This window comes from Anser brachyrhynchus (genome assembly GCF_964034855.1).
Source record: "Anser brachyrhynchus genome assembly, chromosome: 5".
Lineage (NCBI taxonomy): Eukaryota > Metazoa > Chordata > Aves > Anseriformes > Anatidae > Anser > Anser brachyrhynchus.
Genome location: NC_137699.1, coordinates 8,893,788 through 8,920,520, shown reverse-complemented (window position 1 = coordinate 8,920,520; position 26,733 = coordinate 8,893,788). Strand labels below are relative to the sequence as shown.

The 26,733-nt window shown below is 37.4% G+C and overlaps 1 long non-coding RNA gene across 1 annotated transcript in view; it reads right to left on the bottom strand.

The window, feature by feature from the left end:
• LOC308196377 overlaps positions 1-24,419 on the bottom strand; it is a 62,938-nt gene extending 38,519 nt beyond the window's left edge. Inside the window, exons 1-2 of the long non-coding RNA XR_013952173.1 lie at positions 22,884-24,419; positions 18,884-18,936 (exon numbers count right to left, since the gene is read on the bottom strand). This is a non-coding gene — a long non-coding RNA (uncharacterized lncRNA). The remainder of the gene's footprint in view (positions 1-18,883; positions 18,937-22,883) is intronic.
• Positions 24,420-26,733: the final 2,314 nt, after the last annotated feature.

The window sequence follows — 26,733 nt, the reverse complement described above, 5'->3', positions numbered from 1 at the left end:
CACAAATAGTGATGATATGTGAAATGCATTGGAAAAATAAACCATAGGGCATGTAAGCTATATTAATGGTTTTGAATGAAAGAAGAACGTCTCCTGTGAGTCCCATTACCTGCCCTCCCCTACCAAAAAAAAAAAAAAAAAAACCAAACTGTAAAAAGCTGTAGTTCATTTTGTACGTAGTGGTTCTGGTGGAAATAGAAAAATAGCAGCCATGATGTCTTCTTGAGGTCTTACAGGTCATGTTATAAATCATTAGATGGAATTTGCCATTCTCACTAATATAATTAAGTTGCATTTGGACATCTTATTACATGAAGACGTGCAACTGAGTGGGATTTGTCGGGAGTCTTTGCAGTTAGTTCACACAAAGACGTTCTTTCTCTTTTGGCCCATCATCAGGTCTGAGTATAGTGTCAGACATCTGATTAACAGAAAATCATAGGCTTGCTGAATCATTTGATATTTCTTGGAGAATAAAGGGGACTATAAAGTAGAATATGAATTATTCATATACAGAACTATCCAAAGTCATTTTCTGATGATGTGATTCCCCCCCCCCCCTTTCAGAACTGAACTTTTCTTTTAAAAGCCAATGTGATAAAAGTGCATTTCTGTAGTGCAGCAACGTCTTCCTTTTCAAATGTTTATCTTATAAAGTAAAAGTGTCACAAATGTTGAAAATAGGCAGAAGAGAGACAAAAATAAATTGGAGTTTCTTTACCACGGAGAACTGTGGGGTGTGAAAATAAACTGACTTGTTATTTCAGGAGATTTAGTCATGACAGCAGAAAACTATACTTTCAGTGGAGGGTACAGCTAATTTTTAAGAGCATCACCCTGTCACAAAATGTAAACTGAGAACTTGGCACGGTATTTCCTTCCGCAGAGTGCTGGGGAGGAGATGAAAAATAGAATCCTCCCCAGTCTGCTTCATTGCCACGACTACGTTTAATGGGCTGTGCTGGGGTGCGAAGAAATACGGTCTGGAAAATTTTGCTCTAGTGGTTTAACATGTTGTAGTCCCGAGTGTGTTTTCTGCTGACTGTCTCATCTCTAGGTTACCATCTCCATTTCAGTGTTAGCAGACAGAAAAGCTTAAGCAGATCAAGTCTGTTACTACCCTTACACTTCCTACTTCCCAGCCTCTCCCTGATTTTTGGGTTGATACAGCCTCGTTCCAACCCTTTTTACTGTTATGATGTGAGGTGCTTATGCACAATAGAGGCTTGAGCCTCCTGAACCTGGTTCCTGGCAACCAGCAGAAATTATCTCTGGAGAAAAATTATAATCTTATTTTGTGATACCAAGTGTGATGGAATAAGTTTTTCTGATGAATTAGCTGAGCAGTCTGGGAATACCAGAGGGTGATGGAATGAATCTGCTTCTTCACTTCTGTTTAAGAGGGCTGTAGGCAGAAAAAGGTGCCATCTTGACTTTTGGAATGGTGCAACATCAGGTGAGGATTACTGGTGAAAAACTGGTACCTGGATAAAAGCAGCAGAAGGAGCACGTGTATGGGGAGAAGGTGATTTGGGACAACTACCCTTGAAGCTGTCAGGAAGATGATACGTAAAAGCCCTGTGAGTGGGTCACACTCCTGCACCTGTGACCTGTTGCTTGTACGTGCTGAACTGGTTTGGTAGCTCGTGTTCTCTGAAACATGGGATCTGAGTCCTTCGTTTCTCTCATCCTCTATAAAATAATTGTTTCTTACTGATGCTTTCTGTGCACTCAAATGTTATACCAATTTGCCGTGTAGATTCTAATTGTACTCATTCCATTCTCTTACAAATTCCATTCTCATAATATTCTTGCAGTTAACTTAGTATAAACATACTTTTTGTAGTACAGACTATTCCCACGTGGAAAGGAGAAAAGGCACCGTGGGCGATGTAAGCAACCATTAAAGCAATACCGCAGTATCTGCACTGGGGCAGTACTATGTTGTGCCTGTCTCATTCAGGGATGTAATGCCTTAACCTAACAGTTATAAGAAAAATGATGACTAACTCCTGGAATCCAATTTAAAAAAATCAGCAACAGTATAACACTTAAGTGAGTGATAATAGAGACTTGGAAGGGGCTTGAGTGCAAGGCATTGTGCTGGCAGTGCCTGCAGCGCTTCCTACTGAAGTGGTAGTACAAAAAGCATGTGAGAAGGCATCACAGCACCCTGTAAAAAGTAATTGGAAACAGGTGTGTAAGTACAAGAAAAATGTTTAGGTTGGCTTGTGGTTCATTTGTTTCTAATAGTAACAAAAGATTTCTCTAGTAACTTTCCTGAAACTGGATTCTCATATAAAACTTAGGAGTTTTATATATACGTATGCATTTCATTTTGCATTATTAGTCAGAAGCCTCTGGAAAGAGTTAGAAAACATAAAACAACTTTTGCCGTGATCAGGGGAATTTTTAACCCTTTGGGGAAAACAGCACAATACAGAAAGACAAGTCCTGCTTTCAGGGGGAGAAAAGATAAACAAGAGAGCAGAAGGTACTCAAGTTTTTGTTGTTGTGTGTGGGTTTTTTGTTTTGTTTGTTGTTTTTTTTTTGTTTGTTTGTTTGTTTTTTCAATTTGGTCTATTGATAAAAAGCTCAAAGGCTGCTTGGCAGTGACCTCAGTCCTTTTCATATGACCAGGGGAATGCAGGCTGGAAGCTAAAGCTTGCGTTTAGTCAGTGATCTGTGAATAACCCGCAGTCCCTTAATGACGTGAGAGGAGCCTCCAAAGGGAGACAGTGAGTCAGAGAGAAGGAGGCACAGAGATTGCTTGAACAGCCATTAGCACGTCATTGGTAATCCCAGCGCCACCTTTCACATCCCTGGCATTTGTCTCAATGCACTCTACTGAAGGCTGGTACTATGTTTTATTTAAGGCTTTCTCACTGCTTTCTGGAGATGTGTGTGTTACTGTAGCCTGACTGATTGGTTGTCTGTTATGTTTACTAACACTCTGAGATCCTGCAAGAGAGGGGAATCTGTGGAATTTCTTCCACAGCTGAATACCCCTGGAATGAATCTGTGTTTTATCAGACACAAGGAACTGAACCGGTTTCAAAATAATATGTAAAGGAAAGCAAGTCTTTTATAGAACATTTAAGTTGCCCCACTCCAGAACAGAAAGTTACCTTGATGTAGTATGACCTAGCATTTCTTCTGCCTTTTTGTTGTCATCTAGAAAGAGTCTTGTGATAATATGTATGTATATAATGATGAGGAATGCTAATCTTGTATGCTTTGCATCTCTGTTGAGCACTTGTGTTCATCTAAATAGCTGCGTAGAAGCTGGACAAAAGAAAGATCAAGACAAAAGCTTTTTGGAGGAATAAAGACACTGTAGGCATAATGCTGCTGCTTCTTTCAGAAGAAATGTATTATTTGGGAGTAAAAAGTGACAAAGCAAGGAAAGTTGCCACAGTCCGAGCAGAGGTAAGGGGGCTCTTTCTAGAGGTGAAGTTTATGATGTGGTTTTGTGACTGTTTAAGGTCAATCAGAGCTGTGGCTCACACAATCCTCTCCTCTCGCCAACCCTCCATCCCTCTTCTGTGCTTCTGACGATGTTCTAACTTGATTCCACTTTCCATTTAGTCACTGCTTCAGTGGTTGACCCTTAGGAAGTACTCTTCTTAGTTACTCGGTTTCTTCTTTTGTCAAATGCCACGTTAGTAATCACAAAGATAGCATGACTATCATGCACCTGAATCTTAAAATAATAAAGCTATTTTCACCTCTTAGATTTTTACAGTTTCAAAAGTCCCTCTGCACTCTTTAGTTTTCTTTTGCAGACAAAAACAAACAAACAAACAAAAAAAAACATAGTAACACCCGTCATATTTCAACCGAATGCTTTGGTTGTAGTCTTTTTAAATTTTTATATGACTCCTCTGCTGTAGTGTCACTGAGGAGATGCTTGCTGCCCTTAGTGGAGTTTTCCTTGAACTACATTTCCTATGATCCTTGGCAGGTGACAGTTCTCATCATACGCTGGTCTTCTAGTGTTTGAGAGTGGCTGTGTTGTGTAAAAGGAGAGAACATCTGAGCTGGGAAGCATAAGGCACCGTAGTAACATTAGCAAATAAAATATTCAAATTTATGCGACAAAATCTGAGGTTTTAGTAGGAAGACATTCCATTTTCTAGCCACTCTACTTTCTCCACAGAAGATAAATATAACTATGATACTTTCTCTAAGAGAAACAACTGAGCATTTCCTCCCCAAAGGGAGCGAATACCAGAATTTCTGCTAATAAAAGCTGCAGAAGTTTGGAAAAAGTATGGAAGCCTTCATAAGGGATAACATTAAGCATGTCTGCTCTCTCCCTAAGGGACTATTCTGACAGTTGGATATCAACTTACGAGTTTCCTTTCTACTGTTTCAGTATTCAGAATATTAGCTGAGGAGACGATGATGTAGAAACAACTGTAGCAGCTATATGCTACCAAAGGATTCCTCTGTGCTGAACAACAGAGTAGCTTTAGCGATAACACTGGTCATACAACACTAGAAAAAGTATCTTGCTTGTTATATTAAAGAGGCACCTCTTCCTGCAAGTATTATCACTTTTGCATGACACACATTCTTCCTCTTGTAGTTGAAAGAGATTCTAAAAATCTTATTTTTTTTCTTTTTATCATGAGTCAAAATTGCTAATTTAATGTGTATGAAGAACTTGGATTATCCAGCGTGTGCTAAACATAGCTACTGAACATTTGCCACATGTCAGAACTTTGCAAATGTTGTTTGTGGAATTATTTATATTGACTACATTGGAAACATGGGTGATTAGCAATGATTACCACAGTAGTTAGTGAAGACTTACAGATGGAACTCCCACTATCCTTTATGGACAGAATTTCTTGATATGTATAAGCTTAAGTTTGGCATTCAGTGAGTCTTTTAAAGGATGGCAACCAAGAAAAGCAAAAGTGGGCATAATGTGGCGTTCAGAACAGCAGGTATAAATATGGCCTGATAAAGAAATGAGAAAGTCTGTAAATTTATTGTCACTTGGTACGCGTGGGCTTCCATTAACTTCGAGTGACTTATTCTTGACTATGAGTGTAGCACCTTTGTTTTTTGCAAAGTCAAGTGGCGATCATGGTTCTCTCCCTGTGTTGGGAGAATTAATTAGTTAATGTTAACATTTGGCTGTTGAAAAACCTCAAGGATGATGTATGTTCTTAAAGTGGTTCTGGTACACTGAATTCTACAACATTTTGTAGTACCTCTGGGGAAAGTGCTGCTATACGACACAACGTTTCTGGTCATCTGCTGTGATTGTAGAATGTTCTGGGATGTACAAGAACTTTGTGGTGCCAAGAGAAGGTGCAAAATGTTACAACAGAAAATAGGCTGTTTTGCACTGTGGCAAAATTAAGTATCCCCCTTTAACAGAATCTCTTCCTTGGTTTTGTCTTCAGCTATAATTTGTGAAACCTGCCTTTTCTGCCTTTTACCATTATAGCTATTGAAATGCGGGTTCACTTGTTTAAACAATTATTTTTCCTTTGCCTAAAACTGAGCGAACATTCTTGCCTAAAAATGAACTAAGTGTCATTATGTACTATTTTATATTGCAATGCCTCCTTTGTGCAGAGAAACGACGACTTTTAATTTTTAAGAGAGGTCTTGATCCTTCGATATAGTAAAGAAATACATTTCAAACAAATGTCCATGTTAACTAAATCCTGCTTCTAGCCTACTGAGGATAATGCAACTGAATATCAATTGCACTTAATTAATTAGTTTAACTTTACAGCAGTTTACAAATAATCCCCATGAGTTTTGTTGCTGCCTATTTGCTTGTCTGTACTTATTATTATGCTCACTGAAAAGCATAAACATAATTAAAATGCTTTCCTAAACTTTTTTTTGCCTCCTACATTGGAATGTGTACTTTGTTTTCATGCCACTTTGTAAGACAATCTGTATTAAGATTCAGGCTCAGATCTTCGGGGGGAAAAACAAAAAACAAAAAGAAAAAAAAGCACCCCGCGACATTGGTTTCATCAGGTTTGGTATCCTGTAGACCTATACTTGGACCCCTACAAATGGAAGCTAATTAGTAGAGCTCTAAGGAGAAGGAGGGAAGAGGATTAAAATAAGGACCTGAACGGATATTTTTTTTCTTCTTTTACTGGAGATAGTTATAGTATTACTATACGCGTTACTATCACATTACATTTTTGCTTGCTTTCTTGGTAATTTCCAATACCTAGAAGCTTAACACCTAAAAATTGCAAACAAAAACTTTATTAGAGGCTCTCTGGTTGGTAACCAGCTTTTGGTGAGTAATACGAGAACGCAGCTAATAAGTGGTGGTTTTGAAAATCTAGGTATATAATGTTCAGTTGAACAGTGCTGCTGACTCTTCAGGGGTGGAAAGAGACTGGCTCCAGCCTTGTTCTCAGAAAACATCTAGGTGTTTTCAAGTTACTAGGTATAGTGTATCAAAAGTTTCTGTAAACTTCTCTTTGTAAGACAAAATAGATCTTTTAAGGAGTCGTTCCTGCCTAGAATATGCTGCATGTCATGTCATAAACTGCCAAAAGGACTGCTGCAAGTGAATGACCCCAAGAGGAAGAAGTTCCCTGCTGCCTTCTGCCAAACACCAAAAAGTGTTTTATGCCACTTTGCAAGTATACATAAATGTTATATTATTGGAAAATTTCAGTCCACAGCTTGAATTTTGAACCTCCAGAAATTTTCTGGGTACTCCATAGGTAGTGCAGGGATCCAGAAGAGATGTTCCAGACTTGAGTGAGTGTGAACTCTTGTGGCCTTTTTTTTTTTTTAAATTGGTTGGAAACACGAATGCTGAGGTACTAACAGGCCAACTCCTGTGCTTACCCCTGCCATCAGAGTGGTTCCAAAGAGTGTTTATCAATATGGTGAGAGGCACTTCATATATATAAATATATATATGTATTAAATATATATATATTATGTATTTTGTATATTTATGTGTTCATCTGACAGTCAATCAGGCAAGTAGCAACTGATGTTCCATCAATCATGGAGTGTCGAAGTCCCTACAAACAGCACCATTTTGTATCAAGTAAATCCACATTACACAGCCATATTGTAGCCCACATGTATTTGCAAAATTTTCTGAGAGACTTTCATGTCTAACTTGCACTGAGAATTTGATGAACTTTTCATGTGTGTAGCTATTACCCGCATGAACTATGAACATCTTTTAAATTCATAAGGATTGGGAGTACTTGCTTCCTTAAGTTGAAGGAGGGGAGTAGCTTCTAAACCTTGATGTATTAGACCCTGATTCAACTCACTAGAGAGAAGGAATTGACTGACCATGGATATAAACTGCTATATATAACTTGACCAATTTAAAATAATGGAGCAAAAAGATATTTTGTTAACAAGCACTTGAAAAAGTAAATACCAAAGCAGGGGAAATTTTGTTTTAGAATGATTGGAATAATGTAACAGGATGAAATGAAGCAACAAAAATCAGCTTGAATCCTGAAATATTCTTTATAGTGAAATCAAGTACTATGCAATTGAAGAGCCTCACAATAGAAGCAGGAGAAAACTGAATATTTGCATCATGAGAAAATCATTCTATGATAGGTTTGGAAAATACCTGCACTGTACTAGGAATGGATAGATGGCATAGTAACACTAGGAATTCCTAACCATGGTTTCATTTAGGCTCTGATACAGAGCATGTCAAATGCAAGTAATCAGGAGAGTGTCTTTCCACACCAGAATATAATTGCTCTTAGAAATACAATAAAACATCATTGTGTTCATTTCTTCCTAAGATCTACTGGTAATTCAAAATTAAGGATTTAATTATTGGGATAACAAAAATATTTTTGCCTACATAAATATAACTGACTTTTATAGTTTGTGGTATATTTTTTCATAACTAGATGAATTATTAAGACACACGTATATATGTAAATGTATCACATAATAAGGTGTAAAAAAAATAACATCACAGTGACTCTAAAATGCATTGTAACTCTTGCAAAAAATGTTATCTTTGCAGAAGGATTTTATCATGCTCATAAATATATATAGCTGTGAGTATGTCGAAAGCAGCTAGCACAGGATTGCTTGGCTGAGTGGGAGGTGATGCAGGACTGTGCTATTAGTGAGCAGGAGGTGGGAGGTGACTGGGGCTGATGGGCAGGTGGGATACAGTATTTATATACATATGTTTACAGGTATTTTTAGATGAGATATAAATATGCAAATGTTAACTCAATGAGATAACTTGACTCAAGGGTTGATAGAATGATGTAATAACTCAGTGAGGTAGCATAGTGAAGTGGCCTGGGGATGGCAACTGTGAGACAAGAACACATGGTATTTAAACCTGATTTATAACCTGTAGTATTTCTCAATATTTCCCCTATCCTGTGTTCTATTCTAGTTTTGGCTGGACATATTTATTCAGATGGACGGTGTATGTAGTATATTTCATATATACTTGTAACCTAATGTGGTACAGTCAAGAAAAAATGATGACATCTGTAGTGACTAGTGGTTGTAGGGAGGTGGGCAGTAGCAGTGGAGGAAGAAAAACTGTTAAGTATTAAATGTTTGGTGGTTTTTTTGTTGTTGTTTTTTTGCCTTATCATAGTTTTTTTCTTTTTTTCTTGGTCAAGTTGATGCTATACTCATTACTTTCTGTTATTGGGTATACTCCAGTCTTCAGGGAGTCTGTCTTCTGTTAATGACACTAGACCTCTGAATCCTTTCATCATAAGATATTCTTTCTTTTTAGGACATGCACAGACTTTTCCCCAAGCCGGACCATCCAAATGCTGTCAATCTCTCCAAATTATTTGGTTGTTTCTTAGTTGTGGTGCAGCTTCAATAGGCCAGATGATGTTTCCTATTACACACAATGAACAGTAATTTGAACAGCTAGTTTCCCTTCCCTGTCTGGCCTCCCTATTACCTATTCCCCTCTTCTCAGCTTCTGTCCATGCTACAACTGCTGTTGGATCCTCCCACAGACTCTGTTTAGGCTGGATGTGCCTAACTGGCTCTTTAGCATCCACCTAATATCCCTGACACTGCTTTCTTGCCGGTCCCTATTTCAGCTGCTTAGGAACCCTTCCAGTGAAAAGTAGCTGACAAACTGACCAGTCTCACCAACTTTCCCTTTTCTTCAACGTCAGTGTGTTAACCAAGAATCGGGATGAATGTATGGCGCATATCTGTGTTTTTTCATATATGCGCAATTGTAATTGCGACTGTGCCTGGAATTTTGGGGAGGGCTTATCCTGCTCTGTGTTTAACTGGAAAAACAGATGTCCCTGGTAGGACTCAGACATGAAGTAGATATGAGGGAGAGAGATGCACCAAAACTCAACTAAATCAAAGGGCACAGAGCTATTACTGGCATGAAGATAAACCGTGTACATTTGTGACACAGGCTGTGTGATGGCCTCTGTCTGTGTGTAATTCTAAATGCCTACCAAACTGAGACACATGGTGATCCTGAAGACATGGTAAATGAAATGGAAGAATGTTCAGACATTTAATCTCAGTTTAGGCTGCCGAACTAGGGTGAAAGTCCAGTTGATATGCATCTAATGCTGTCATATATGCAACATTTAGTAACTGTTGATTTATCATAGGAACTCCTTAGTACTGGTTTTGGATTTTTATCTCTAAAAATCTTTGGAGAAGGAGAAAAATGCTGTTACTCTCTTGTACAGATAGATTCAGGTAGTGCTCTGGTTGGAGTGAATTTGTTGCCAAGGCTATATGACAGCCCACAAGTCTAGCTGAGGTTTCCCAAGTACTATTCATCATGTCCAGACAAACATTTGGCTTGACAAATTTTCATTGACCTGTTTACTCTGTTTCTCTACCAGTAATCAGGGCAGCATAGTTGGGTTTGCTGCTGACTGCTAGATCAGAAAATAGTCTCTAGAAGTTCTGGCAGTTCATCTTCAGTACTTGGCAAGCCCATAAGGCTTTTTCTCAAGAGTGTAACTTTCGAATGAGCTCTAGAAATGTGCCTAACTCTTTTTGAAGGGCAAAGGCTAAAAAAAATCTGAAACGTGCACTCTGCTTCTTCCTGACACTGGTGTGATCCTGACACAGTGGGCTTTGCTTACTAAAGAATTCTTAATTAAAGGAAACTAGTTGTCCACCATTAGGCTATCCCTTAAGCATGAAGCCAGAACCATCATTATTATTGGTGTTCATCCCATGGTAAAGCAGGTTTAGTAGGCCCTGTAAAATTGCATCCCTCAGTCCTAAACCCAGACCTGTAGAACATGAAGGAAGAGAAATGCACCCAATACAGGCCACTGCAGATTTTGACCCAGAGTCAATATTCAGAACGAGAATGAATATACCCATTTATAGATTTGTTTTATGCCTTTTGCTATATATATGTTGTAAAAAGGCTTCAGAATCTGTTCAAAATTCCTTTCCATTTTCTCCTGGCCAATTCCTATTAAAATCTAATTCCTTTGGTTTGAGATAATGATTGATGTTGTGTTGTGTCTCATATGTCATCTTAGATGGAGATTCTTTTAAAAATAAATGTGGCAATTAAATCTCCAGGTTGCTTCAGTTTGCATACAGCTTGTTTTTAAGTAGATGATAAAGAATAAGCAAAGTTTTCAATGAAGCTGCTAGTCCGTCTTCAGAGTCTTTAATGTGATGCATGTCTGTCTTCCTTCATTTGCATTGTCTTTGCCACAGAGAGGTAGTTTATTTCCACCAATAGAATGGGATTATTTTCCTGTGATCCGTGACAATCAGGTTTTTCAGATAATTCACTGGTATTTCTGCTTAGGAAAGAAATGATTTTTTTTCAGCTTGTCTCTGACACCCTATTATTTCTAAGGGTCTAGGTGCAGGAGCTGTGATTTCATGTTTCCTTGGCACGATATGATCTATCAACTGATAATCTATCATTTGTATGGCATGTTTCTATTCAGCAATACTAATTTGTGAGAAGAAAGAGAAGGAGCTGAGCCAGCCTGAGCTGAAGTGGCAGCTGCAGAGCAGCCCTCAGTAGTGGTAGGTGTTTTAGGCATGTTTACTGAGAGACTGGTTGTGACCAGCCCTGTGCTAGGGAAGTAGTCAATGGAAACTGTCTGCCTTTGTTTTATCTCAGGGTGTGTGGCAAATAGTTCAAGCCCAAGGGTTAATGAAGGCAATCTTAACTTTGCTTTAACTTGTACTTATGTCACCCGTTCCCTATGCTGCACAGTTAGAGGCTTGGCAATACCTTCTCCCCACTGCGTTCAATGTGCTGGATGTGTCCTACTCGAGTTACACACCCAAGTGCTTGCACACTGAACCCCACAAGACTATTACCCCCACAGCTGCACTTCAGCCTTCCTTCCCTAACCACCTCTCCTCTGGGCCTGTCTCCCCTTGTACTTTCGTGCCGGGATCTACGGGAGGACTGTGGGCGCAAATCTGGACAACCAGCTGTTATCAGCTGCTTTATCCTGCCAGAGTGTTGGAAAAAGTTCTGAAAAGCACTAGTCTGTAGCCCAGAAATAGGGCCTGCTTCAGCAATTGATTGGGCACAAGTGAAATAAATGTCCCCTTGCGAATCAGTTTGTGAGGAAACAGGTGGCACATGGTTATTACAATGCACAGTTCAAAAGATGACAACGAGTCTATTGTAAATGAAAAAACAGGTACGATGCAACTAGCTTGTGATAAGCTAGGGAAAGGCAGGGGTACCCAGTGGGCAGCCAAGGACAGGATGCTTTGTCTGTGTGTATAAGCACTGAGCAATGATGAGGAAGCAAACGGCTGCAGCGTGGGCAAGATAAGTTACTTGCCACACGTCCGACCTCAGTCAGCATTCTGTGTCCCTGCTGTGCTGCTTTCCAGCAAGCCTTCTCTTCCTGGCCTGTGAGGGGGAGCATATCCTCAGCTTCTCCCAGAAGCCATCCAGTTGTATTTGCTGGAAGAGATCAAGGAGCCTCCTCCTGAGTACTAGGGAATGTCAGTGACAGTCCAACTGGCAGGGCACAATAGAACTAAACACAAGTGTTTTCCTGCCATTAATAGATAGCATCTCCTCCTTCTCAGCCATATAGAAAACACGGGTGTAAACATGAAAGGACAGAAATAAGCCCTGGTCTTTTTGATATTTTTAGATATTATCAGCTGACAGGGCAGATTGTGCAGGACTGAAAAATGACGAACATAACTGTGTGACTCTCTTCCTGCCTCCCTCCCTCCAAAAAAAGGAAAGTGGGGGCTGGGGGGAGAGAAAGAGAGAGAGAGAGAGAGAGAGAAGAAAGGAGGCTCTGCTGGCAGCCTCAGGATAGTTAGTTTAAAAAGCAGGTGTGGGGGAAAATATGAGAAACAATCTTGTGGGATTCAGTGAGGAAACACTTCAAAAATATAATTTGATTAGGATACAGCCTGTATGATTCAACGAGGGGGAGGAGGTATTGCCTGGAATATGCATCTGACAAACTTTCACATCAAGAATTACTAAATTACTGTCATGCAGCCATGAGGCAGGGGCCAAAACAGCTTGTGGAATAGACAACTTTTTTTTTTTTCTTTTACAAACTCATATACTGCAACTTTTTTGAGTTGTTGGCAACTATGAAGGAGTCAGCATCATGAATTGCTTTTGCTTCTGGTTCCATTGATATATTCTGCCTTTTTATTTCTATTATGTTATCATGTGCTGCATACCCTTCCTAAGTTCTGTGGTGGACTGGAGAGCAGGTAAGGAAAATGAATCCTTTGCTACAATGAGGAAGAGAATGTCATATTTAATATGAAGGTTATTCAGGCTTTCTGCCAGATCAGGTAGGCCTTGACATCAATATGGACCACCATTTGTTTACTGACAACGATTTATTATTTTATTTATCTGTAATGTGACAGTACCTACAAATGCATTGCAATGAACTTGTAGTAATGGTCAATGGCTGACTCAAAGAAATTCCGTAGGTAGCATCAGAGAAGATAAAGAGTAAAAGGAAAATAGAATTTTTTACAGATGGGCAACTGAAATAGAGATTTAAGCATTTAATGACTGCAGCCCCTAGCCTTTAGGTATAAATGGTATGCAGAATGTTAAATTTTGCCTACTAGTACAAGAAGGAGATTAGGCAGAATCTCAGCGTTGAACCTGCTCCAGCTTGTAAAGGAAATATGGAAGACATTGTAGGCTCTGAACTCTCCTCCTTCTTCAGCAGTGTTTCTCTCAGGCCTTCAAGGAGGAATCCATGGATTGTAAATTTGTTCCAAAAGTAAAGCACTGACCATCTTTCTCTCAGAGAACTGAACCCTTTTCACAGCTTTTCCTCCTTTTAAACTGATGATCATCTCATAAACAAGTCCATTGTTTGGTGCACTCGCTCAGGTGGAAAGATGCCTGGATGTCCAGCTTCTGGAAAGCAGGCAGTCAGAACTTGGTTATTATCTGTTTTGGACAATAGAGCTCTTCTGCATCATGCTAATGACCTATAATTGTAGATCTGTTTGGCTTTGAGAAGAAATGAGAGAGAGTAAGTATTCAAAAAGGAGACTGTTTAGTGCAGTGTTAAGAACATTCACTTGGAGAAAGAAGTCTGGGTGCGATATCGGCTTTCAGGACAAATTCTCTAGTGACGTTAAGCAGGATTTGCCTAAATACAAAGACAGTCCTAGGAACGATGAACAGAAAACCTCTGTAGGCAAGGTATACCTTAGCGCTGTGGTATCTCTAGTTATTAGTTTTCCTTATTTCTATTTTGGATACATTTTACAAGAGGAAAAGCGAACCACCCTGAGCTAGCAGGCCCTGGCTCTTCAGAGGCCTGGCATACACAAATGTGTTGTTTCTGAATACAGGTCAGATTTTGGCACATACAGCTCCTCAAACCGGGCAGTTCAGGATTTATTTTATACTTATATGTAACTGCACAGAAATGGTTTCACTCTGTGCAATGTCTTCTATTTCCAGACTTCTTTCTGGTAAAATGCAGAATACTGAGTAACTCCACAGTAGTAACTTTAGTTTGGGAGGAGAAGGCAGGTGTAGGAACGCATCTGGGAAGGTGAAGAGAATACTTCCATTTCAAAGTTTCCTGTCACCAAAGGAAACTTCTTGAGGGAGAAATAAATAGTGTATTCTTGATAAGCATGTTGTTGCTACAGTATTCTGTGATTCAAAAATAATCATTTTTTTTAGCACTGATTTATCCTATTTAGAAAAAAAAAGAAGCATTATCATTTTAATATCTGTTGGCAAGATGATTTTTTTTCTTTGCTTTGCTTTTTTGTCTTTACCTGAAGGTATTTAGGAAACCTGGAGCTTGCTACAGAGCTGGTTGAGGCTGAGGGAAAGATGTGCATTTGCATCAGATCAGTTTTAAGATACTGATCAGAACTATGTATGAAAGTGGAAATTTCTTTTGCAGGTGTGCACAGCTTGTTTGGCATTAGCATAATGGCTCTCTTTTGAGGTCTATTCCATATACCAAAGTGTTGTTTATTAGAAATTAAATAGGGAGTTTTTCAGTTAAAACGGTTTAACATTTTTTCCCTCAAACTACTATCCCCGAGATAATTGGGCATCTTTCTATTTTTATTTTCAGGCCTCAATTGAGTAATACATGTTTACAGTTCATTCCTTCACTGAAAGTTCAATGTAACACATTGAAATGCATGGGACATTTTCTACTGGGTACAGTAGAATTGAGCTAGAAATTGAATTGAGCTAGAAAAAGTCAACTACAATACTAGTAATATTCTCTTCTACACTACATTTTGTGATTTGAAATCAACTGGATATATAATTGCTGGATCTGCTCTTTTGTCCTGGTGAGTGTTCATCTGATTTCCAATTAAAACCATGAGAACATAGCCATTAATTAGACCCAAACCTACGCAATTTCACACAAAAAGTTTCCCTAGTGTTATGCAAAACTGTCCACTTTTAAAAGCACTCTTTTCCCCACAGTTTGCTAGGTCAGAACTCTTAAATTACAGGTACTCTTTAGAATTTGAGACATCTCAGGGCTCGACATTTAAATCGATTTTGCCTTGGAAAAAAAGCTTGGTATGAAATGTGTATATTTCAGTTCAATGTGAGCCCAAAGTTTTGGCTCTACAAAACTGTGGCATAGTTGCCCTACTACTTTAAGGTTCATTTACAAACAAACAAAAACAAACAAACAAACAAAAAAACAACAACAACGCTTTGAATTTAAGTAGGGTTTGAATGGTTCATATAACTCAGTCTGGGCTTCTGAAAAGGGGACTTCATCTACTAAGAGACATTCCTTAATAAACTTAGTGAAAATAAGAGGTACTTCCTAGTAATAATAATTATTAAAAAAAAATAGAAAGGTCAGAATAACAAGTTTGCAGGTATATTGATATTTTGACACATTAAATGTGAGGAGCAATGCATATCTTCTGATTTTCTTCCTAGTCAAAATAGCGTTATCCAAAAAACCAAACTGCTCTTTTTGAGGATTTGATGAAATTTGCTGATCTGTGTATTTTCCTTCATTTTTAAGTAATGAAAAAATAATGAGCATTCCAAAGAAACTGTTGAATCTCCTGAAATTTCAGTTCCCTCAGAAAACAAAGCTCTACAAAAAATGATGTTCCTTTTTAACACTTATCTAAAGATGTAGCAAAATGATTTCATTTGATATATCCTGGAAGTTGTTTGGAAAGGATTGTATTATTTGTGGCACAAATAGGATCAATGGAAAGCAGATAACTTCTGAGGCCTTTGAGGACTTCTAATAAAGTCATCTTGAGTATTTCTTCTAATTGAATCACTAAAACAAACAAACAAACAAAAAAAAAAAACCCACACATAACCCCTCACTGGAGTCCTCAATCATTCCCTGTATTTCTGAAAATAACATAGAGGTTGTAGTCTTTGTGCTTTTTGTTGAAGTATAAAAAGAAGCTCACAGGAAATTTGAAAAGTGTGTGATGTTCTTTTCATTCTTCATCTGCAATGGGAACTACATTGGAAAGAAATCTTCCTGGGCAGACACACAATTATTCCTATATTATGTTTCTGCCTTTTTATTTTCATTACATGAGATAAGAAATTCCACAAGACTGTTCTGTTATCCAGGTGGATATGTTTTGACTACAGCTTCATTGAATATTTATCTTAGTGTCTGGACAAATGTTTTTATTTCAAACATAAAAATACAAATGATGGGTTCTAAGCCTTTATTTCTGGGAGCAAAAGCCAATTTTGGGAAGCAAAAGCAGTTTCTAGTTTGAATATAGAAACTTGTTCATGTACAGTAAAATTTCCCAAGTGTCATTCTTAGATGTGGATGCCTGAGTTTGAAAAGTTAAACCTTGGGGCTGTCATCCATTATGACCTCCCTTGTTCTCTTTGTCTTGTTCTCTTTTACTGTGTTTGGCTTAGGAAAGTAATTGGTTATTTCTAACCTTTTTTTTTTTAAAAAAAAAAAGTTTCCTTTTCCAGTTGTGTAAGGAAATACTTAGCTTAATTTAAATTTTAAATCATTTTGGAAGTAAATGACAGTGACCAGCATTTTTAATGGAAGCCTCAAATGCAGTTGTAATTATTAAAGACAAATGCAGGTTATCATAGCTATGGACAACTTGTTGCTTCTACTCCTTTAGCAGCAGTAAAGGAAAGAATAATTCTTAGTAGTTCATTTGTAATACAAAAAAGCAGGAAAACTAGATTATTTTTTTTTTAGTTGAAGTGCTCATGAATTTTATCAGGGGAAGTAGAAACTGCGTTGGAGAATCATAATGGTGTTTTGTACAAATAATAATCAATTTCTCTAATTTTGTAATTCTTTTATTTTATTGAAAAGCGGAATCCTTGTATCTGTATCTAATTGTCTAGAAATTGTATAATCTAAATAAGCCGTATAGAAGGTAATGAGAAAATGGCATTTCCAGAATGTGGCTCATACCACATCTTTAATACCTGTTTACAAGCTTCTGACAACTTTCTAAACTGAAAAACTTCTTATTTAACTTGTTCAACCATTCGTCCTTATTTTCATTCCCTACCAGTTGCAAATACAGTCTCAGGTTATTACACAGTTGGCAGGAGAGAGGACTTGCAAAGGTGCTATACCAAACAGTATTTATGGGTCAGTGAACTTTCTCACTTTTACAGGCATACTACATTGGGAAACTGGTTTAGCTCATTTTCCTAACCACAGAATACAACTCAAGTGTTTGGAGAGCACTTTTTCAAAGTGAAATTGGCATGATTCACAGTTGCATCCAAGCCTCTCCTCTACTGCCACATCCACTTAAGCTTCAAAACAAGTTCTTAATGAGTTTAATCATATTTAAAATTTTAATCTTTTTCAACATTATTACAATTGCCTTTGACAAAAATCAGTAGTACACTGAGCTCCACATGACTCAGACTCAAACCAAGTTTTGTATATTCAATTCTTTGTGAATCACCATTTCTTTAGACAAGCCTTTAATTTTTCAGTGTTTTGCACCTTTAATTACATTAGCGTGTATGTGATTAAAGAGAATATCTAAGAAATGTTAGTGACTGTTACAGAAGTATTTTCCATTTTGTCAGGGTGGAATTGAAACATATCCTCTCTTTCTTTCCGTCTACAGGCTCACAGAAAAGATGAGTGAGTTTCAGGGGCTCTTTCTTAGGGATATCTATTTATTCTTTCTATGTTGCATAGTCCACAGTGATGATTGTGGCCTATTATGTCACAGACAATAGGTTTCTTTGATTTTTCAAAGGTTTTCTGTTAGCTTCATACCTACAAGTAATGTGATACTTCTTGACTTTGAGATTATCACTAGCAGATTTGATGGTGTATTTTGTTCTTTGTTCTTTGCACATTGCTCACATATGCCTGTGAGAAGTCTGAAAAGGATTCTGCAAATCTTAGTCATGGGGAACAATACCATATTATACAAGAATGCCTCTTTGAAATGCAAGTTCTCTTTTCTGGAATACAGGCCTACAAAGTAATCACCTTCCCTCAGTCACTGTGGTTCTAGAGTACTCTAAAGGTACACAGGAATTTAATATTTCATAGAAAACCTCATTTTCCCCTTTCCTGAGTTTTCAAGCTTCTGACTGAACCAATCAGACTTTTCAGTTCTGCTGTGGATTCATTACTTGAGTTTTTCAAATATATGAAAAATGAGCATGTCATATGTTGCATACAGGTGCCTTTGAGATGGTTTTGCATTGTCATTTGGCAGTAGATCTTGAACTGGTACAAACTGATTTGCTGGTTGTAACCTATAAATTATGAAGAAACCTTAAAAACAAAAAGACCTGTGTAAACCTATGCTGAGTTTACATTGTTTTATCTTTCTGAGATCCTACATGTCCCAGAAACAAAAACAACAACAACAAAAAGGCCTTTAGAAAGATGAATTAACTCCTGTCATCTCATTCATCATCTCTGTAGAGTGATGGCATCTTAAAGGAGAGCTAATAACAATTAATAAATTATTTGATTATTCATAAGCCCAACAGGTGTACAGTCCTTCCTTGCTTCTATTCCTTCTTGTATATCATTATTGCATTGTCTTCTAAGTGTTTAGAAGCTCCAGTTAATTCTTCGATGCAATCTATGAGGTGCATATACAGCAACTACAAGAATCTGTGGAAGTCAGTCCTGAAGAGCACCAGTGAGCTCTTTTTAGATGCACATCCTTTCTTAATGTACGCTCGCATCTTTAATGCTCATCTGAATCTAAGCTAATGCCTTATGCCACATTTGCTATGTTATATTACGCAACATAATGTGCGTGCAAGTCTTGGTGTGTGCATGGTTATATTTGCATTTATAAACACCAAACTGTGCATATCCTATTCTGAGAGTCCTGGGGCAGAGGGAGAAACCCTCTACCTGTATCATACAAATGACATGAAATGGGCAACAGCTTTCCTTACCTGTCTTTGGTTCCCGTATACAGTGACCAAGGGTGTATATATAGCTGGGCTTGCTGGGGAGAGAGGGATGGAAAGAAAAAATATATATGGAATTTAGGCTGGAATTCATACACTGCAAGGTGCAGCTTAGAGAGCAATCGTCACCAGATTTTATTTCAGTCAGTTTCCCTCATTTATGCCATTGGTAACTATCAGTTTGATACCACTACTTTTGTAACTGAAATGTGTTACTGCACAAAGTCTGGTATGAATTAGTCTTTGTAAAACCTCAAATATTTTGTCATCCTAGGTTGTATCATTACAACCTCAATTAATCTTGAGCAGGCCAAGTTCCTGAATGAATGTCAAGTTCAAACTGTCGTTGTTTGGTTTTAAAATATCTGTTGGAAAATGTATGTATTCAAATATAAGTATTTTTTATATAGCTAAAAATATTTAATTTCTTATACTATAATATATATACTTAAAATATTTCTTATATTATTCTAATACCCTTAGAATTTGCTTAAATTACAACCTGGTCTAAGTTTTGGTAAACAGGCTTTCAGAAGGGGCTCAACCTCTCTTGTAATTTTGTGCCTGAGTTTTGTTATTTATTGCAGTAGGCAAGTTTACAAGTCATAGCTCTCCAAGCATTCAGTTTACATGAGTAAGTGCTATACAATGCGCCTACGTTAAATGACAGAGCCAAAATCCAGAGTTTCATTTTTAAAAATTGCGACCTTGCTGACCCTCTAAGGATGGGAGAGCTTTAAAATAGTTACTGACGATTAAGACCTTTACAATTTTTTTCAGAGAGCTGCTTAGGACTAATTTAAGTTGACAAGTCTCCATAAAATAAAGACTAAGTATTTTCTAATTAAAAATTTCAGTAGAATACGTCATATTTCCAGGAACACATACACACATTAAAAATAGAATCAAACTAAGAGATGCTCCCAGGATTTTGAGCAGAAGGATACAATAAAAGAGCCGCTGGAGTCCCTTCTAACCTGAATGACTCTAAGATTCTGTGCCTGCACGTTTTTTTATGTAGTTAACCTCATGTATAGACTCAAATCAAGCAAGGGTTTTAATATCTAGATCCTGTGACAATGGGCCTGAGTCCTCTCTTAGTTTATCCTTTTAGTAAATTACCAGCCAACTATAGAGAGTCCCTCCTTTTCCATTTCTTGAATTCTTCTCCCTCTTCCCTGTTTGCTTCTTTTAGAACTATGTCTATTTCTTCTAGAAGTATGTCCCCGTATAGTAATTCAAGAAAAGTGTACTTTCCACATTGAAAATACTACCCCTTGCCATGAAAGTGCACGTTTGACAAAATTTTACATCAAATATGTGCAACCCCCCAGGCTAGAAGATTGAGAAGCAGAAGTCTTTACTGTCTCTGTACAGCCAGACTGATTTATATGGATAATAATATTAGTGACCTGTAATTCCAGTTGTTAGTAGTTTCACTTCACTGGAATACTTTTATACTTTAACTGTATGGTAAGTTGTTATGATAATTGAAATAATTCAGGAATGTAAGAGTAATGTGTGCTGGGAAGCAGAGTATCCTAGCTTGTTTGTTATTGAGCAATGAAACAGATATTAGAAGTTGTAATTTCAGAATGTTGGGTTATAATCTGCACATCTGAAAACTGTAATCTGCTTTCCTGAGAGAAGTCAGTATGCAGGCCTGTCACATAGGCTTGGTTCAGAACAGCAACTGGTAATTGATTCACATAGTCATGTTTTTGGTTCCTTCTTCTCCTGTGTCCCAAGAGAAATGACTGACTAGCACTTTACCTGGAGTAAGCCTATTTCTGTCTCATCTTGTCACTAAGAAGTGTAATATTCATGATAGGTCTGCTGACCAGCTGTGTTGACAGTGTGATACTTACATTGCAGAACTTTATTGTTCCTAGGATTCCCAATTCAGTTTTGTCTAGATCACTGCTAAGTCACAAGATACTTTCAGACACCTCTCAGTCACTTCTTGCCAAAGTAGAGCTCTTTTGGGATGAGAGTCTCAGTATTCTGTTATAACCCCCTTCAGCTACTGTGTCCATATAAATAAACATTTGTAAGAGATCAGTAGAGTAATATCAGAAGACAGTTACTGCTGTAATATGGAAATAATACTATTGGAGTGTAATCAAGTTAAAATTATGTGCACATAAATAAACTGCATAATTATTTTATTAAATGTGTAAATCATTTTATGATTTCTAGAATCACTTCTTTTAGCAGGTCATGAAACATTTAGCATGAGAGACTAACAGAACAGACTTTGTTACACAGAAACTTTTGCAACCTTTCGTAGAAGAGAATGTCGTTACGTTTTCTAGAAAAATGGATCCTAAACCAGTTGAGTCAGGCTTATTTGACATCTCTCACAGTGCAGACTGTTGTTGGTATTTGAAGACAATCCAGCTCTGAGCTGTAATTATGATGACAGATCTATTCATGTTTGTTGGTGCTGAGGATAGACAGCTGTTTTCACATGCTGGCTTACAATTTGACAACTGCAGTCCCAACAAATGCTTTTGATGTTCATACATGACAGAAATAAAAAGATCAAACATCACACACATAATGGCCCATTCTTCTTATCTTTATCTTACTGTTAAATCCATAGAAACAAAGGTCTCAAAGGGACCTTCAAGGATTTACCAGATCAGCGTTAAGGCAGATTCATAGCTACCCAGGGCACAGCAATCTGTGTTGTTTTGTCTCTGCTTATGAAGAGGATGGTTTTCTGGATGAGGTCTGGACTGAATTTTCCAAGAGGTAGATTCTTGCCCTGGTTTTGCTCCAGGATGTCCTTGGCCTAGATTAAATCACTACCGCTAAATTTTTATACCTTCCAATTCAGATTTCGCATTCTCTCTAATTATTCATTTCTACAGTAGCCTCCAAGTGGAGGTCTGATTTCAGTTGATGATCTTTAGGCTTCATTCTGGCCTTTTTACTTCTCTTTTTACCTTGCTCTTCCAATTAATCAGCTATTTTTCAATTGTTTTTCACCTTTCCTACCCTGCCATATGCATAGAGCTAGAGCTGTTACTCTGTACAGAGCAATGCAGTAAATGACTGGATAAAGATATAAGCTCTACCTTCTTGGACATCTAAAGAGCCAGCCTGTGAATTTGTTTCACTGAGTATAAATAACAGCTATATTGTCCTTTCACTCGTACCCAGGTTATTTGTTCATGCTCAGTTACTTCTCCATATATTTTATAGGACAGAGACATCATGAAATATCTACATACGTTTGTATGGCTGGGAGTGAAACCTCCTAGTTTTTGTGAAAGATGTTTTCCTGTCATTTCATAAAATTGAAATAAGAAATCATAATATATAATTTTACTAGATACAACACTGATGAGTATTGGTTTTGGCTGTGGCACTGCCACCAGGCTATTATTACAACACGTATTCAAATGACATTTAATTTCCTACTCTGCATTTCTGAACAGCAGGCTGCTTTTGCTACTGCAGAGTCACATCCACAGAAAAGGGACAGATGTTCCACATTTTTCTTTATGCAATTGAAGAACTTTTCAAGTTCAGTAGCTAAAATACCACCAAAGAATCAGATAGAAACATTGTACAATAGATGACATTGTCCTAAAGAGATGAAGAAAATGTACTATTTAAATCACCAGTAGCACTCACGAGGCATACTTGATATAATTAGTAATTGTATGCTCAACAGGCACACATGGTAAAAGATAGTCAGTTCCTTCCTAGCACTCTAATAATGGGAGATTACATATAGATGGCTATTCAAAAGAGAGGATACAAGACTGTTGCCAACAACTGTAAGAGAGAAAGAGAGGATGAGAAAGTTTAATTAACAAATACTACCCAGAGAGAGATTTTGAAGAAGGAATGACTCATAGGATAATAATGCAACTTTTCCAGTGGCCAGGATAGGGAGGAAGAATATAAAGGAACAGCTCTCTTTTAATGAAGTAGATTTAGTTGCTATATCTTTGGGAAGTTGAAAACATACCTTTGTTGCCTGCTTACTCATCTCCCTGCTGTATGTTCCTAGTTTGTTAAGTTTAAAAAAAAAAAAAAAAAAAAAGGAGGAAAAAAAAAAGGTGGTGGTGGGGAGCTGTTTGCTCTACTGCTGTCTGGCAAGGACAAAGGGTCTGAAATATATTTTCTGCAATAGAAAGAACTCTTTGTACCAAAAATAGTGTCAGTAGAAAAATAGAGTCAGAATAAAATGTAACATGTTGCCCAAGATTGCCTTTCAATCCAAAGTTTTACATACTTTTCTAGAGTTACAACATACTTGGAAAGTAATAGTTTTCAAAGATGCTTTTCTAGTACCACTAATACCCCTGGCATGGTCTGGATCTTTTATGACTTGACCAGAATTCTGCTCTGACAGGGAAAGTGGAAATTCAGAATTAGTTTTTTTAATTAATCTTATTAATTCAGTGGCAGCAATTAAATTGAAAGCTCCGAAGATCATTTGTATTCTCCTCTCTTCTTAAAGCATGCACTTTGGTGGGGCTGTTTCTCAGAGCAGCCTGAGAAATCCCATGTTAGTTATGGGCAGATTATTGTCCCAAACTGAATTCAGACCACTACTCACTGTGTTGACTTATAAATTCATCATGAAATGGGAGTAATTTCTTAGTAGAAAGTGCCAGCCCATTTTCATTGTGGCATCTTCAGATACATGCCGATTCCGACCTTCCTTTGGCAAATGAAATTAGAGCTGGAGTAACCTGGCAACAAATGAAGTTGTTCGTTGAACTGCCTGAAGAAGAAACTGGGTTTTACCTAATGAGGCTGGATGTAGTGCTTCATTTGGCAGGCTCTGATCATGTTAGGAACAATATTTGCTTAAGATTAACAAAATGGTTAGTAGCAAGTGTAAACAAATACTGCTATTCTCTGTTTTCACAACATACTTTCATGAGATACGATTTCAAACTTTTAGCAAGCAGTTGTCTAATCCAGGAACTTAGTAAATACTTATGGTGAGATACTTCAGACACAGCTGATGGGTGCTCACTGAAATGTAGAGTTCTACATAGTTATTTTTAAAACTATTCTCAGAAGGGAGATTTCAACAAAGATACCCTTGAGAATGTAATCTATGGTTATTAAGAACAGTATAGCTTTCATCATAGACATGGATGAGATCTCTGAGTTTTAATACTGCAATGACTTGGTACTTCATTAGTATCTTCAACTTCTGTAGCAACTGAGTATTCAATTTAGTCCCTGACTGAAAGTAGTTCATCTATGTGATAGATCTGAATGGGCTTTGCTAACCCGTAGTGTATCTTCTGTTTTCCAGCATTCCTTTGTAATGCTTGATCTTTGGCCAGCGTAACTGAGAAGATCAAATAACTGTTACCAATTTTATACAGATTGTTTTCATGTTCTGACATTTGCACTGTCCAACAACTCTATTGGGAAAATGTTTTACTGACAAAAAATCACCATGTTTATTGTGGTATCTGCTTAGTAATGCATTGTGATATAAATCAAGCTTTCTTAATTGATCAGTACCTCCAGTGTATTACAATGTAGTTTCCATTATGTCATTCTGACTTGTGACAGCTATGTCCTACTGTGGACAGCAAGAGTTGGTAAAGAGACTGTTAATTTCAAGTAGGTCTCATGCCTCTTGAAAACAAATCAAAGTTTCAGCCCTTGTAAATATGCAAAGTGTGAAACAAACCATCCTTATATCTATGATATATATGCTAAGGTATTTTCTATGCCATGTTATATGTTGGAGTTAGTTATCATCAGAGGGAACAAGAAGGGAGAATGTACAGCAGAGAGGGAGAACGAGAAGGTCTCTCATGCGGTGCAGTTTTGTCATTGAGTTTCCAAACACAAGAGAAGCAACACCTTAGTGTTTACTGCCAGTCCTATAGCTGTGCGTGGCACTGATAACACTGTGTGAAGATTGGTATGCCAGGGCACGTGCAGACTTTTGTAGTGGAATATACTGAGTGGTGGAAAATACTGAGTTTTAAGATAGGGAAGGATATTTTATGTTTGGAATATTAACTCTTCCTTCTATTTCTTTACTATCTAAGCGAATTTACAGCAACTTTCATTTTGACATGTTAGAATACCTTAAAGAGGCAGATCTTAAAAATACTTTAAAAAAAAAAAAAAAAAAAAAAGAAAGAAAGAAAGAAAAAAGTCTTATAGTAGACTCTGTAGTTTCAGTACTGAAACTGATTCACTGTGATCTTTGTATGGAATACCTCACAAAAATTGCTGTGTGATAATGAGGTCTCAGGGAAGCCTGTAGGAAGACTACATTGTCTTCAGCTTTCTCGGATTCCAGGCTTCCCAGTGTGCAGGCTCTTTAAGTTGACTTGTTGCTTCCAGAAGCTTTAGGAACGTTTGTTACAAGTCCTTTTCTGATTAATATTAAAAAGAAGGAGAGAAAGAAATTCTTTTTAACAAGTTTGAAAAAGTTTTCAGAATTTCTGATAGAATTGGAATTCTGTTTTATGACCAACTTTACTGTTCTAGCCTAATTTATCAAAGCCATAAGCTTATGTTTAAAGGTATTCTGTTCTGGCAGAGAATAAAACCTTTATTTTTAATGGTAGGCATGCGTACATAACAGACACCTGACTTTTCAAGGGGCTTTTTAATTGTATCATTGATCCTCAATTTTATAAAGAGACAGAAAAAGACTGGCATTCTCTCACACTCTCATCCTTGTGACGCGTAAGCGTTATTAGTTAGGATAGAGTACAAATGATTGAACTTAGTAAGCTTTTGGCTTCTCCACATAACCTGTCTTTTATAGGAATGCTTAAATATTATTTCCAGCCTTCTCATGCTGGAAACTCAGCATTCAAGTTGTATTAGAGTGAATTTTAATTTTAAAGTTGGAATGCCAAACATGTTTTTTACACAAACAAATAAGCTTGCTGCTTAAGCATTAAAATATACAATCAAATCAAACCAAACCCTTGAAACGACTTCAGGCTATTGTGGGATATGAGTACAGATGGAATGAGTATCATCTAGTATTCCAATAGGATTTTAATAAGATAACATATTTCTCAGTAAGGATTAAAACGAGTAAAGTAACATCTGCTTTTTCCTTTACATTCAACTAACTGTGAAGCAACTTTTGTTTTAAAATTGTATTAGAAAGAACATATATATACACACTTCAACATTTTTATGCTTCCTAAATTGATGTCCCACTGCTGCTCATAAGTGGACTGGCTTATGGATAGCAGTCATGAAAGGCCATGTATCATTATATAATAATTTACTTTCTAGGCACAATCTTTGAGGTCAATGCATTAGAGGCAGAATGACAGCTCAGCCATATGTTATTTTTGTAATAATAATTAGCTAAAAAATGTTTATGGCCCAAGAATACTCCATTTCAAATAGGCTTTAATTTCAGTCATCAAAGAGACTGATGCTTCTCAGAAGCTCAAATTAATTTTGAAGTTGTGTAAAAGCACATCAAGAAAGTACTGAACAAAAATAAGCTATCCTGGTGACTGGGGCACTTATGAAAACTAAGCCTGAATGACTAATGCAAAGGTACCAAATCTGACTCATTATCCACAAGGAAAGTCATCCTGTTGTCACATCTTCAGTATCCCTTTGCTGAAAAGTCTTACGTAAGATGTTAAAGAACACTTCAACATAAGGTAAGTAAGGAGCAAGCACGCAAAAGCATGCAGAGAAAGCACACAGGGAATGGCTTCGCAGGGTACTTAGAATAGCTAATTAAACAGCAGCGAAGGACAACATGCAAAGCTTGCTGCATCTACACAGCTAGAAAAATGACAGCAGAAGGAACAAAGACATAGATGATCTTTTGTTAGACTACTTTCTGT